General features: G+C 44.2%; 1 protein-coding gene across 1 annotated transcript in view; it reads left to right on the plus strand.

Moving 5' to 3' along the window:
• Nucleotides 1–13,135: 13,135 nt before the first annotated feature.
• FHL3 (four and a half LIM domains 3) overlaps nucleotides 13,136–14,402 on the plus strand; it is a 42,283-nt gene continuing 41,016 nt past the window's right edge. The window contains exon 1 of the mRNA XM_075264571.1: nucleotides 13,136–13,228. The gene's annotated coding sequence lies outside the window, so the exon portion shown is untranslated. The remainder of the gene's footprint in view (nucleotides 13,229–14,402) is intronic.

Raw genomic sequence — 14,402 nt, forward strand, 5'->3', positions numbered from 1 at the left:
AACCCTGCAACACTGGCATGGGGAGACGTCAGCAGGATGTGCTGAAGCTCATCAGCTTGGGGGACAGACAGCACACTGCCTCCGAGGTGAGGGATGCCATCCTGGATGATATGGCAATGTTTTTTTCCCCGCTGCACCTGAGGCCATGCATTTTTGTTGTGTGTGATAATGGACGGAACCTGGTAGCAGCTCTGGAGCTTGCCAGCCTCCAACATGGTCCATGCCTAGCCCACGTTTTCAACTTATTGATGCAACAGTTTCTAAGAACGTACCCCAATTCACACGAGCTACTGGTTAAAGTGCGGCACTTGTGCGCCCACTTTGGCAAGTCTACAGTAGCTGCTGCTAGCCTTAATACACTCCAGCAATGCCTACATCTGCCCAAAGCACCGGCTGTTGTGCGAGGTCACCACATGCTGAAACCCTAGATACCATATGTTGAGCAGGGTGTGTGAGCAGCAGAGACCTTTAATGGAGTTACATCTCCAAAACCCAAGGGTTCATCAAAGTCAGCTCCATCTGTTTATGCACCATGAGTTTCCATGGGTGGCAGACTAGAAACATTAGTATGTGCTCATCACAATTTCTGATATGACAGCTGCATTAAGCAGGGTGCAGGGTACAACGCAGACCAGGCCCGAGCACCAGGGGCAGGTGTTACAATGGCTAGCGGATAATGCTTCAAGCTGTTTTTATACCAGCCAGTCAGCCACTACCTCCAGTCGGGTTCATACCCAAAAGTCTGCTCCTCCTTCCTCCCAACATGCCCAATCTTCCCAGCAGAGTCATCCCACTCATGGTCTGGGACACGTTAATGGCACCCACTGACCAAACTACTGCCAGTGAGGGGCCTAGTGTCACCACGAGGGACAAGTATAGGCGCATGTTGCGGGAGTACCTGGCCGACCACAGCCCTGTCCTCTCCCATCCCTCTGCGCCCTACACTTATTGGGTCTCCAAGTTGGATTTGTGGCTGGAACTTGTGCTGTATGCATTGGAGGTCCTTTCCTGCCCTGCCGCCAGCGTGCTATCGGATAGGGTCTTCAGCGCAGCCGGTGGCATAATCGCGGATAAGCCTAGTCGGCTGTCAGCTGACAGTGCTGACCAGCTGACACTGATCAAAATGAACAGCCACTGGATAGACCTATCATTTTCATGTCCAGCAGTGTCAAGCATCCCAAAATGAAGTTTCATGTGTGTGCTCACCCTCTACAATTCTTCCTCCTCCTCATACTCCTCCACCATCAGCGTTGCACAATTCTGCTCCTACTATGCTCAATTCACCCTGATTCCCCCAACTGTGCTGGTTAGAAGCTCATTATAAGTCATGCCAAGTAACACACTGGCACACATGGCTGACTTCATGTTAGGTTGCTTTTCAAGAGACAAAGGCATAGTTCACATCATGGAGAGAAAAAAATAATGGATTTTTTCAATCCTCGACCCCCGGTATAAGTAAAAAATCTCATCCTTAGTTCTGGTACAGGAGAGGAAAAAAATCGCACAAATGATATGTAAATATGGAGGCAGGCTAAGCAGGAAAAAAGGTGGCTATAGGCAGAGGCATGGACAGGGATGATGTATAGCGGGTAAATCAGTGTAGATGTGGAGGCAAGCTAAGCAGGAAAAAAGGTGGCTACAGGCAGAGGCATGGACAGGGGTGATGTCTAGGGGCGAAAGCAGTGTAGGTGTGGATGCAAGCGCAGCAGCAAAAAAGGTGGCTAGAGGCAGAGGCATGTCCAGAGGCAGCAAGGCCAAAGATTTTCCGTGTACTAGCCACTCGCAAAAAACTCGCCCATGTTGGCAGACTTATGCAAGATCTCTCCGTGTCTTTGAGGAGTCCACCAAGAGGGTCAGCTGTGACGAAGCACTCATGAGTGTCACAATCCCGCTCCTGTGTGTGATGCGAGAATCTCTCATCGCCATCATGGATAACACATTGTACGCTGAGGAGTCGGGCATAGGAGCAGAACCTACCAGCAGGATAGTCAGTGCACACTCCTGTCCGCTTCACAGCGTATATTGATGGGGGAAGAGGAGGATGACGAAGTGGCAGATGATCTTATTGTCACACAGGAGGCTAGTGGCACCCCCTGGCCAAACTAACGCCACTGAGGTGCCTAGTGTCACCAGTTACATGACACATTTAGTGCGGTTTGCACACTTTGCAAGTCTAAATTGAGTAGGGGCTCTGAAAAGAGCAACCTCACCACCTTTTGCGTGCGCTGTCATTTGGAAGGCAAGCCCTGGGCTCAGTGGGAGAGAGAAAACGCAGGACAATCGTCACCCGGCGTTGCCAACACTGCCTCTTCCACTGTTTACAGTGGTGATGCTGCAGTCCAGACCACCAGCCTGGACACCTACACATCTGTCTCTGACACATTGGGGAGTTCACCCTCATCCGCTCTTTTTGCCTGCACCATCATGCGCCTCTTCCCAGCCACTCCCCATCTCCCAGGCGTTTCATTGCAGGCAGAAGTACAGCGCAAGCCACCCACATGCCCAAGGCTTCAACGGCCTCATCTAAAAACTGCTGGCCCTGGAGATGTTGGCGTTTATGCTTCTGGATACTCAGGCCTTCCGTCACAAGATGGCAACTGGGACATCTCCCTATGCTGGGCCGTTATTACTTCTCTTGGAGTGCTTTCCCCGCCTTGCGCCTGCACGTGTCCCATAACATCAGTCGGGCCCAGAGTTCCGCGCTTTGCTGCAAGGTCCACTTGACCACCGACGCATCGACAAGCGCCTGCGGTCAGGGATGCTGCTTCTCTTTAATGACAGGCCAGGTGAATGTAGTGGAGTCTGGGCCCGGGGTGCAAACTGGGGTGGCCTATCTCCTCTCCCAGCCCAAAATTCATGGCAGGGGTTCTCTGAAAGCCTACTCCTGCGCTGCAACCTCCACCCCAGCTACGAGCTGGAAACGCTGTAACACTGGCATGGGGAGATGTCAGCAGGCCATGCTGAAGCTCATCAGCTTGGGGGACAGACAGCACAGTGCCTCCGAGGTGTGGGATGCCATCCTGGATGATATGGCAATATGGTCTTCCCCACTGCACCTGGGCCCAGGCATGTTTGCGTATGTGATAATGTCCGGAACCTGGTAGTAGATCTGGAGCTTTCCAGACTCAAACACGTTCCACACAGGTCCCACATCTTCAACTTGTTGGTGCAAAGGTTCTTTGAAACCTACACCATTGTGCCTGATATACTGGCTAAAGTGCGGCCATTTTCGTAAGTGAAAAGTCGCCTTTGCTAGGCTGAAAACATTCAGCGCACACTCCTGTCACCTTCTCACCATTGGCTGGCGAGGAAGATGAGGGGGATGAAGTGGCATTTCATGTCATTGTCCCACACAAGGCTTGAGGATAAAGTTCAGCGCATCCCATTGCTTCAGTACAGATGGTGTGAAGGGGAGCGTAAAATGGAGGAAATGGAGAGTGACCCTTACAGTTGGGGGCAGCAAAGTCATGCCAAGTAACACACTGGCACACATGGCTGACTTCATGTTGGGTTGCTTTTCAAGAGACAAAGGCATAGTTGACATCATGGAGAGCAAACAATACTGGATTGAATACAAAATTGGATTGAGCTTATATAGCGTGATTGAATTGCTGTGTATCACACTTAGCTTTTAGGGGGTAGACCCTTAAAAATTTGATTGAGCTGATATAGTGTGACTGAATTGCTGTGTATCACACTAAGCTTTGGGGGATACAGCATTAAAAACAGGTTTGACCATACATGGCCTGATTGAATGAACGGCTGTCTCCCACTTATCTTTGGGGGGCAGACCCTTAAAAATTGGATTGAGCTGATATATCCTGATTGAATTGATGTGTCTCCCACTTAGCTTTGGGGGGTAGACCCTTAAAAATTGGATTCAGCGTACATAGCCTGACTGAATTTCTGTGTCTCCCAGGTAGGTTTTGGGGTTACACACCGTGAAAAACTGGATTGAGCGTACATAGCCTGACTGAATTTCTGTTTCTCCCACCTAGGTTTTGGGGGTACACACACCGTGGATATCTGAATTGAGCGTACATAGCCTGACTGAATGTCTATGTCTCCCACCTAGGTTTTTGGGGTACACACCCTGGATATCTGGATTGAGTGTACAGTATATAGCCTGACTGAATTTCTGTGTCTCCCACCTTGGTTTTGGGGGTACACACCCTGGATATCTGGATTGAGCATACATAGCCTGACTGAATTTCTGTGTCTCCCAACTAGGTTTTGGGGATACACACCGTGGAAATCTGGATTGAGTGTACATAGCCTGACTGAATTTCTGTGTCTCCCACCTAGGTTTTGGGTGTACACACCCTGGATATCTGGATTCAGCGTACATAGCCTGACTGAATTTCTGTGTCTCCCACCTAGGTTTTGGGGGACCACACCCTGGATATCTGGATTCAGCGTACATAGCCGGACCTAATTGCTCTGTATCCCTGTTTTGGGGGGACACTGCCTGCAAAGCTGGGTTAAGCGTATATGGCTGGACTGAATTGCTCTGTTTCCCTGTTAGGTGTTTGGGGGGACACTGCCAGGAAAGCTGGGTTGAGCGTATATAGCTGGACTGAATTTTTTTGTATCCCTGTTTTGGGGTTACACACTGCCTGAAAAACTGGGTTGAACGTATATAGCAGGCACTAATTGCTCTGTGTTCCTGCTATATTGTGGGGGGACACCCCTTGAAAAGCTGGGTTGAACGTATATAGCACGCACTAATTGCTCTGTATTCCTGCTATTTTGTGGTTGGACACCCCTTGAAAAGCTGGGTTGAACGTATATAGTAGGCTCTAATTGCTCTGTATTACTGCTATTTTGTGGGGGGACACCCTTTGAAAAGCTGGGTTGAATGTATATAGCAGCCACTAATTCCTCTGTATTCCTGTTTTGGGGGACACACCGTTCGTGGAAAGCTCGACTCCTCTCCCTGCAGTATACAGTTCTGAAAAGAGTTGTTGTTTTTCTTCCATTTTCCCTGCCTACTAGAAGCTATCTAGCCCTCATCAGATCTCTCTCTCTCTCCCTATCTCTCACCCCAAATGACACGAAGATGATGCTGGCTATTCTTATAAATGGGAGGTCACATGTTTTCGGCAGCCAATGGGTTTTTTCAATTTTTTTTCAATGCCTCCGTTGTTGTAGTTCCTGTCCCACCTCCCCTGCACAGTTATTGGTGCAAAAAACGTACCAGGGAAGGTGGGAGTGGATACGAATTTTTACTGCGTATGCCTCGTGGTATTCGATTGGAATCGAATACCTGGAACGGCCTCATATTCGATCGAATACTTATTCGATCTAACGGAGTTCGCTAATCTCTATTTATTATAAAACATCCTGTAACATTCCCCTATAACTGAGCTGTTACTAGGGAAAATCTGTACACAGTTATACTGTTAATATGCAGAAGTGATGCATTTTAAGGTAAATGGTCACTTCAAGTGACTATACCTTCAGTTTTATACCACCTAGAAAAATGGTTCTGGCTGAGATTCTCAGATTTCATATGATGCCAAGATTTAAGAACTAACTATACCATAATCTGAGATATCATTAGTTAAAACAAAGTCAGGAATTTCACCTTAATATGCAGTAGTTCATGCTACATATAAAATCACATTCCCGAATGTCTATGTAACTAATGATATCTCAGATTATGTTACAGAGAGTTCTTAAATCTTGCCATATGATATTTAGAAAGCCCTTCTGCTAAAACAGCGGTTACTCGCGGACACTCACAAAACCCATAGACTATAATGAATCCTCTGTGCAGGATTTTTCTCAGCGCTGATTTTCTGCAGAATCTACAGAACCTATGGAGACTCCAATGAAGATGTGAACCTAGCCCGAGACAAAGTAGTCAAGACAGATCTATGAGTAACATCCAAATCAGAACTTTTTTATTTAATATTTCATTACCCATGGAATATGTTGAACTACTGTATAGCAGTATAATGTCTTATAAATATAATTTTCATTTCTTTCTGTGGGCCACTACAGTTAAAAGTTTTGTTGTTTATTTTATTGTTTTTTTTTTATTTTCCAATGACATATAGTTGTCCTGTTGACAGATTCTCCCACCTGAGCAGTGGATTTCTGCAGCCCCTCCAGAGTGACCAATGGCCTCTTGGCTGCTTCTCTGACCAATCTGCTAGTTTAGGTGGATAGCCATGTCTTGGTAGGTTTGCAATTGTAGAATACTTTTTCCATTTTTGGATGATGGATTGAACAGTGCTCTTTGGGATGCTCAAAGCTTGGGATATGTTTTTATAACCTAACCCTGATTTAAACTTCTCCACAACTGTATCTCTGACCTGTCTAGTGAGTTCCTTGGTCTTCATGATGCTGTTTGTTCTCTAGTGTCTCTAACAAACTGCAGAGGCCTTCACAGGACAGATATATTTATATTGAGACTAAATTACACACAGCTGGACTCTATTAGCTAATTAAGTGACTTCTGAAGCCAATTATGTACATTGCATTTTAGTTATTGGTATTAGAGTACAGGGGGCTGAATATTTTTGCACATCACACTTTACTATTTTTATTTGATTAAAATTTTGAAAACCTGTATCATTTTTGTTCCACTTTACAAATATCTGCTACTTTGTGTTGTTTTGTCACTTAAAATACCAATAAAATACATTCAATTTTGTGGCTGTAAGGCGATAAAATGTGAAAAAGTTCAAGGAGTATGAATACTTTTGCAACCCACTGTAAACCTGTTCTTCAGTATCTTTCACATCCAATACAAATATGAGCCATGGACAGCAAAAGAAAATTGAAGAAACTGGCCTGGGTCAGGTTAAAGACAAGCTCTGGAGGTAGTGGTGATGGTGTTGCCGGTGGAGCTGGAATACATGTTTCTAGCATTGCTGGTGTTGAGAGCAACAGCACCAATGTGTGGTCATTGCCAAACAGCAAATCCATGGCAATGTGGACTAACACAGCTACATCTACAGAATATACTCTAACAGAAATTCGGTAAACCAGACAACACTTTAATAGGACACTTCTTTTAAATTTTTTTATGCTGTTATGCCCAATGCAGAGCCACAGATGACAGTGCCTAACAAATAGATTATTCATGTGTCACATATCAGCTCATGCCATACAGAAATATATGATAACCTCTCACTAATAATAGTATTAATGAGGCTTTACAAAGCAATATTTAAAAATAATGCAAAAAGCCTTACAGAATTCAGGGGAGTGTTCCACTTTATTTTGTGATGAGTACATTTTTCAATATGTACATTGATCATCATAAACCAAGATTCACTTCAAGAATATATTAATGTTCTGTCTGCTTTTCTCTTGGAAGTTAAGAACCACAACAGACTAAATCCATGATGAAGTAAAGCAAACAAGGTAAAGAGAACAGACCATCGAAGGGGAACGTATATCATTCAAGGTAAAAGAGTTAAATAAAAGAGGAAATTATATTTGTGTGACTCACATTCTGGAAATCTGGTAAGGGCCCAAGAAAAATAAAACATTGGCTGATGCTTCATTCTCTTTGCCCATTAGTCATAGCTTTAAGAAACTGATGAAGTATGGTTTTAGAGTTGATATAATGTGGAATCCCTTACAATTCAGGGAAATGTGGATTACTAACTAAAAGCCTACTGCTTGGAGATTGTATATGACACTTACTGTGTAGTAAAGTTGAATATATGACCTATATATTTGCCGAAACCAAAGCTAGAAAAGGTCATTAACTAAATGAGCAATATCTTGGTAGACAGCCCCATCTATTTTATAACTTCACTACAGGTGAAGTTATGTCTAAGGTTATTTTTCTACGTTTATGGTTTATTCATAGGTTATGACAGACATGTCTCATATGTGAGGTTTTAACCTATGCAACAATCAGTAGAGTGGGGATCCCTTAACCTCCATTTTGTAAGCCAAGGCCCTTGCTCATGCCCATATCCAGGAATAAGTGGAAAGGTAGTGGATACGTGTTTATTAAAGTCAAGGAGTCAGTGACAGGACAATAGTGATTTAGGTAGATAAATCAAAATACACCCAACTACTCCTATTACCCACAGTGCCAGTATCCCCCTTGAGCAACATGCCCAGTTCTTTACAATCACCAGTCAACCTCTATGGGAATTTGCAGGTGGAATCTACATGTATGTATATAATATCCTTTCATTTTTGTAGCCTGTCTTCGAACCTGTTTTATTTTACCAATATTCTTTTTGTATTTGGGGTTTCCAGAATTGGATACAGTGGGGAGAATATTAACTCAACTTTGCCAGCTTTCTGATATAGATGGATGCTACAGTGGTGCATCTTTGGTACACAGCCCTTTTATGTGCCAAAGATGTGTCACATCGTTTGCTCTGCACTTCGTTCACCACTTTTTTGAAAGTGAGTGGAGAGCAAGGCAGGCTGAACTGACAGATGTATTGTAACTCACGGCAGAAAACTGCTGTGAGTTATACATGAAATCTAAGATAGTTCCTGAATGGCTTACATTTAAATTTAGACACAGGAGTGATTTATGAATCCCTTCCCACCGGTGGCATTTTTCCATTTGTGTTTGACTCCCCACCTTCCAAACCCCATAACTTTTCTTATTTTTTCATTCACAGAGCTGTGTAAAGGCTTAATGTTTGTGGGACAAATTGTTCTTCATAATGGTACCACTTATTATTCTGTACAATGTACTGGGTAGCTGGAAAAAAAATTCAGAATGGGGTGGAATTGGAGAAAAAAAAGTGCATTTGTGTGACTTTCTTACAGGCTTCGTTACAGCGTTCACTCTGCAGCCTAAATGACATGTCACCTGTAACGAAAATTCAAAACTTTGCAAAAAAAAAAAAAAAAATTTCTTACAGTTTTCTTAAAGTCGTCATATTCTGACACCCGTAAGTTTCATATATTTCCGTGTTCGGAGATGCATAAAGCATCTTTTTTTTTTTTTTCAAATGTAGTTTTTATTGAAAGTTTTGATAATATTTAACAAAACTAAAGGCAAATAAAAGCAAGGAACAGAAGGGTAAGAAGTAAAAATACAACCAAAATATGCAATCAACACAGCACTAAATAGGAGGGGAAATAACAGTCATACAGAAACAGGAGGGAAAGAGGGAAGATGGGGAATGAAGGTCTAGGATTAGAGGCCACTAGAGATGAGCGAACACTGTTCGGATCAGCCGATCCGAACAGCACGCACCCATAGAAATAAATGGAAGAACCTGTGACGCTGACTTTGCCGGCGGCCGGCCGGCGTCACAGGTGCTTCCATTCATTTCTATGGGTGCGTGCTGTTCGGATCGGCTGATCCGAACAGTGTTCGCTCATCTCTAGAGGCCACGCAACGCACAGTGAGCATCCCATGAAGACCAAATAGAATGGAAAGTGTCTAGGGTGTTATTGAGGCTGGCAGTAAAGAAATCGAGGCTCTTTACGTACTTGATGCAAGCCAGGAGTTTAATACCAGAGGGAGGATTCACGCTCCTCCAATGCTTAGCAACGAGCGTTTTTGCAGCCGTACAAAGATGGAGAAATAGCCTGGAAGTCTTGCTACCTAGGTGTCTGAGAGGGAGGTTCAACAGGTACATGAGGGGATCCAAGGGGACTCCTTGTATAAAAAGAGCGTCCGTCAAGGCTTTTATCTCCCTCCAGATGCCCAGAACCCAGAGGACAAGACCAAAAAATATGATATAAAGTACCCTCCGCAGCACTGCAACGCCAACACCCCAATAGAAGCGCAGGGTTCAAGGAATGAAGGAGAGCTGGAGTGTGATACCAGTGCATCAGAAGCTTGTATTGCGTTTTCCTAAAGATTATGCACTGAGAGGATTTCTGAGCACGAGACCAGACAATCTGCCACTGTCCCTGAGTAATGGGCATGCTCAACGCCTCCTCCCATTTGGCCATACAGCGATGCCGAATAGGAGAACCAGTCGCCTGAGGCTGGTACACAGAGGATATGAGGCCCCTTGTGAAAGTACCTGCATGACAAATCTTTTCAAAAGTTGTGGGGAGGGAAACCTTAGTGGAGCCATGGAGAGAACGGACAAAGTAATGAGAGTAATGAAGCCACTCAACCTGAGAGAGGCCCGAGTTAGCCACAAAATAATCAAAGGGACTGAGCTCCAACATCACAGGATCAACCATATCAGCAATCCAGAAGAGGCCCACCTCAGACCACACTCTAACCATAGCAGGTGACAGACCATCAGGAAAGGGAGGGTTGTATAGGATGGATATCATTGATGAGTGCAGGGACATCAGAGAGAACTTGATGCTACATGTAGACCATATGGAGAGGGTGAAGCGGATAGGGCCAAGCAGGTAGGGGGAGGGATGCACGGGTGGGAGCCAACCCATAAGAAAGCATTGAGATACATGGAAGCCAACCAAAGCTTTTCTATCTCTACCCACCTAGTATATGCCAGGACAGAGGCCCAAAATGGAATACAGCACAGGTGGGTCGCCCAGTAATAATGCAAAAGAACTGGGACGGCCAAGCCCACGGACCTCCTCCCTGCTAACATACCCGAACGAAGGATATGGTGACGTCTGGCTTGGCAAATAAATCTAGAGATAGCTTTCTGCAAAGTGCGAAGATCAGCCCCCGGGACCGCAACAGGGAGCGTCTCAAAGTAGTATAGAAGTTTCAGAAGAAAGGTCATCTTAGCCACAGCGATCCTTCCCAGTAGAGATATAGGCAAGGGTTGCCACTTATCTAGAGCATCTTTTTTTGTGGGGCCAGGTGTACTTATTAGTTATACCATTTTGGGGAATGTCTACTGCTTTGATCACTATTTTATTAAATTTTTTATCATCATTTTTTATTTTATTTTATTAATTTTTTTTTATTTTATTAAATTTTTTATCATCATTTTTTTAGATCCTTAGCCCATAGTCATTATTGCGGCAGCTCTGAGGCAGAGAAGGTACCTGCTGCCAGCCAACACAGAGGAGAGAAGGTGTTAATTTAGAGTAGAAATTGAAGTTTGCCAGAGCCTCACAGCTTGGATCCTGCAAACTCCTCAGTTAAACAAGGATCCCTGAGGTTTATCATTTACAGCCCCCATATCCATTAGAGAGGCAGTGGTATAGTTATAGTGAAGTGTAGAGACTAGGCACTGGATTTAACATCTCTAACTAGGCATCCCCTTGCATTGAAAACCATTACCAAGCTCAGTACCACTTTCTACAATTGAACTACCATTGCATCACATGACCGCTGAGGCCTGCAATGTCACTACCTGTAACATCATGGGTCCTCTTCCTAATCCTGCTAAGTCTGAGTCAGCAGACCCGGGAGAAGCCGCCGGAGTAGAAGAACCAGGACTCGCAGGAGAACACCTGAGCATCGGGGACAGGTGAGTATGCATTTTTTTTTTTTTTTTTTTTTTTTGGGGGGGGGGGGGGGTTCACTGTCCATTTTTGCCTAGACATCCACTTTAACCTGTAAGAAAATGGTGTAACTGCATTTTTTTTTTAGAATTCTACCCCACTTGAATTTTCTTCTAATTTCCCAGTAAAATGTACAGCACATTAAATGACATCATTATGAAGTTCAAGCTGTCCCACAAAAAGAAAAGCCCTCGATAACTCTGTGTATGGGAAATAAGAAAAAAAAAAAAAATGACTTTTTGAAGGTGTGGAGTAAAACAATAAAAATCTATGGGATTTTGTGAACTGCATAATCTGTGGCTGAATAAATCATGAACTCTGCAAGATTGAGCAGGAAGCTTAATTTTTTGTCCTGCTCCAAACTCTGTCCCCAATGGAATACAATGGGAGGCAGAACCAGGGCAGAATCTACCAGTGATTTGGGAGCACAATCTGTCAGAAATTCAAAAGATTCTGCAGTGTGCATGTGTCCTTAGGCTGAGGCCCCACGTTGCGGTTCTTGTTCCAGATTTTGCTGCGTTTTTTTTAACCCAAAGCCAAGAATGGCTACAAAAGGAATGCAGACAGTTTTTACCGCAAAGTGGGCATGGGATTCACAAAAATCCCTTCCACTTTGCAGTTACTGTAAAACGCTGCGAATTTTCATGCAGCATTTCCAACCCTTGGTGCCTTGGCCTAAATCTACCAGTTGTAGACCACCTTCAAAAAGTCAGTATAAACCAAGGGTAAAGGAATGAGAGGGAAAAAGTGGATTAATAAGTTTAAAGGGATCCTATCAATGGATACCCTTATCTTCTGACTAACACATAGGAATAGCCTTAAAAAAGGCTATTCTTCTCCTAGCTTTAGATGTCTTCTCCGCACCGCCATTCGGTAGAAATCCGGGTTTTCTTCGGTATGCAAATGAGTTCTCTCACAGCAATAGGCGCGTCCCCTATTAAGTCAAAACTCACTGCCCATAGGAGTTATTGAGGGACAAGTGAAGCATACAGTGGAGTCTGGCCATTCTCCAATGCAATAAGTTTCATACCCTGTTGTAAATAATATATGGATGAAAAAGAATAGCCAGTCTGATTTATAATCTCATATTATACAATATTGGAAAACAGATATCTTCCAAGTGTTGGAGGGGAAGCAGAAAATCCCTGATGTCAGTAGTGAGTATATTTGCCAGGGGATGTTGTCTACATAACGGCTAATGTGACATAAAAGAGTATCTAAAGCTAGGTTCACAACTGCATTCGGGTTTCCATTTGTGGGGTCTGCTTGGGGACCCCATGAACAAAAACCTAATCCCCTTAAAAAAGCGGTTAAGTTGTTTTTTTAATCATTTTATGTTTATATTGCACATAATATTAATGTGACAAATATGTATGTATTAAACTTATATTATACACGCATTACACTCTCCTTTGTCCACCTCTTTTCACTCAGTCTTCGCTCAATATAATGTACGTCCACACTTGTTGATACAAAATGTCAGGACTGACTTTAAAAAGTTTTAAAGACGGCACTGTTCCTTAAGAAAGACATGCAGTTATTGCTCCGCTGTGTGCGAACAGGTCGTGTGGTAACAGACAGCAGTTATGGACTCTCCCCCATTGAATATGAGCCATGTACCAGGCTGCCCATTGTCACAGCCCCTCCCCGTCACACAGCAGCACACACTGGGAGGGGTGTGGCTATGCTAATGAGCCGTACCTCAGGAATGAGGGCCAGTCCTGTGCTCTTAGTCATTTCCTCTGTAGTAGCTGCACTTACTCGCGTGTCTCCTAGGAGCGGGATTCACTTCAGCTATATCTTGTTCACACCCAGGGAGGGCAGCACAGGCGGAGAGGAGGTGAGTGCCGGTGTCTTCAGACACAAAGGGCTGGGCTGTGTGTGTCTCCTAAGTGCCACATTCCAGGAGACCCCCTACCTGACATTCAGTCACTGGGGCTATGGCTTACTCTAGTGCTTGGACGGCTGGACCAGGTGTATAGGATGGGGGGAGATTTTACATGTCCCATAAACTTCTGGCTGCATATAACAGATTGTCTCTCGGTCACCTGTGTTGTATGTGTGGCTGCTTATATAGTGGCAGCATATTCTGCGGCGCTGTACAGAGCTTGCACTAGAGTCTAGTGACTAGACACTTGGATCCACAACTAGTAATATTAAGTCCCATCAAACAGAGTATTATGTGATGGGGCCCCTTTATACCATGGAGCCGCCCCTCACCTGTAACCTCACGTTTACCAGTCTGGAGAGGTGTCCTAGTAAATAATGTGTAACCTAATCTATATAATGGGCATGATAGTCCTAATGTACCCCCAGCACAAGCCCCTCCAGTAGTGTCATCTGTATACGAGATCTATGTCACACACAGCGCAGCAGCAGACAGGAGTGTGCCATTTAACCCTGTGCTATATAGTAATACTAGACCCACTTAAATGCTTTGTAAGGAGCTCTGCCGAAATATAAACCCAACTTTACTGTTTGTATTTGGGCAATAACTATAGGGGTTCTTCTACTTGGCATATGCCATAGGAGTCTGATACATGGGGTCCCACCAGCTATGTGACAATTAAATGCCCCAATCTGCAAGCCAAAGTGCCCATGAGTGGCTACTGAATGGTGCAATCCTACTCAGTTTTGGAGATCTGACCATATCTATGTCGATCCCTAGATGTAGGCTCTTTGGGCTGTATAATTGGGGTCCCGGAGATAGGATCCCACGTTTATGGCTTATTCTGTGAATAGTGGAAACTACCAAATCCATTTACCTTCTCGGGTAACTGGGATGAGAACATTCCTCATAGGAACTAGTAATAAATACCTTGGTTACTTGGCTGCCTTGCCCCTTGGTATTTTATAAAGCTTTGTGCAATACCATTATCATTCTAGACATCTCCATACTGAATAAGTCTTTTAGACAGTCTTGAGTCTATCATGAAATGTGATGCACAATAACCAGTCGAGCCATTACTATGTGGAGAAGGAAAGAACAGCTGTTGAAGTTATTCCTGAATCCC

Source organism: Leptodactylus fuscus, chromosome 2 (genome assembly GCF_031893055.1).
Source record: "Leptodactylus fuscus isolate aLepFus1 chromosome 2, aLepFus1.hap2, whole genome shotgun sequence".
Taxonomy (NCBI): domain Eukaryota; kingdom Metazoa; phylum Chordata; class Amphibia; order Anura; family Leptodactylidae; genus Leptodactylus; species Leptodactylus fuscus.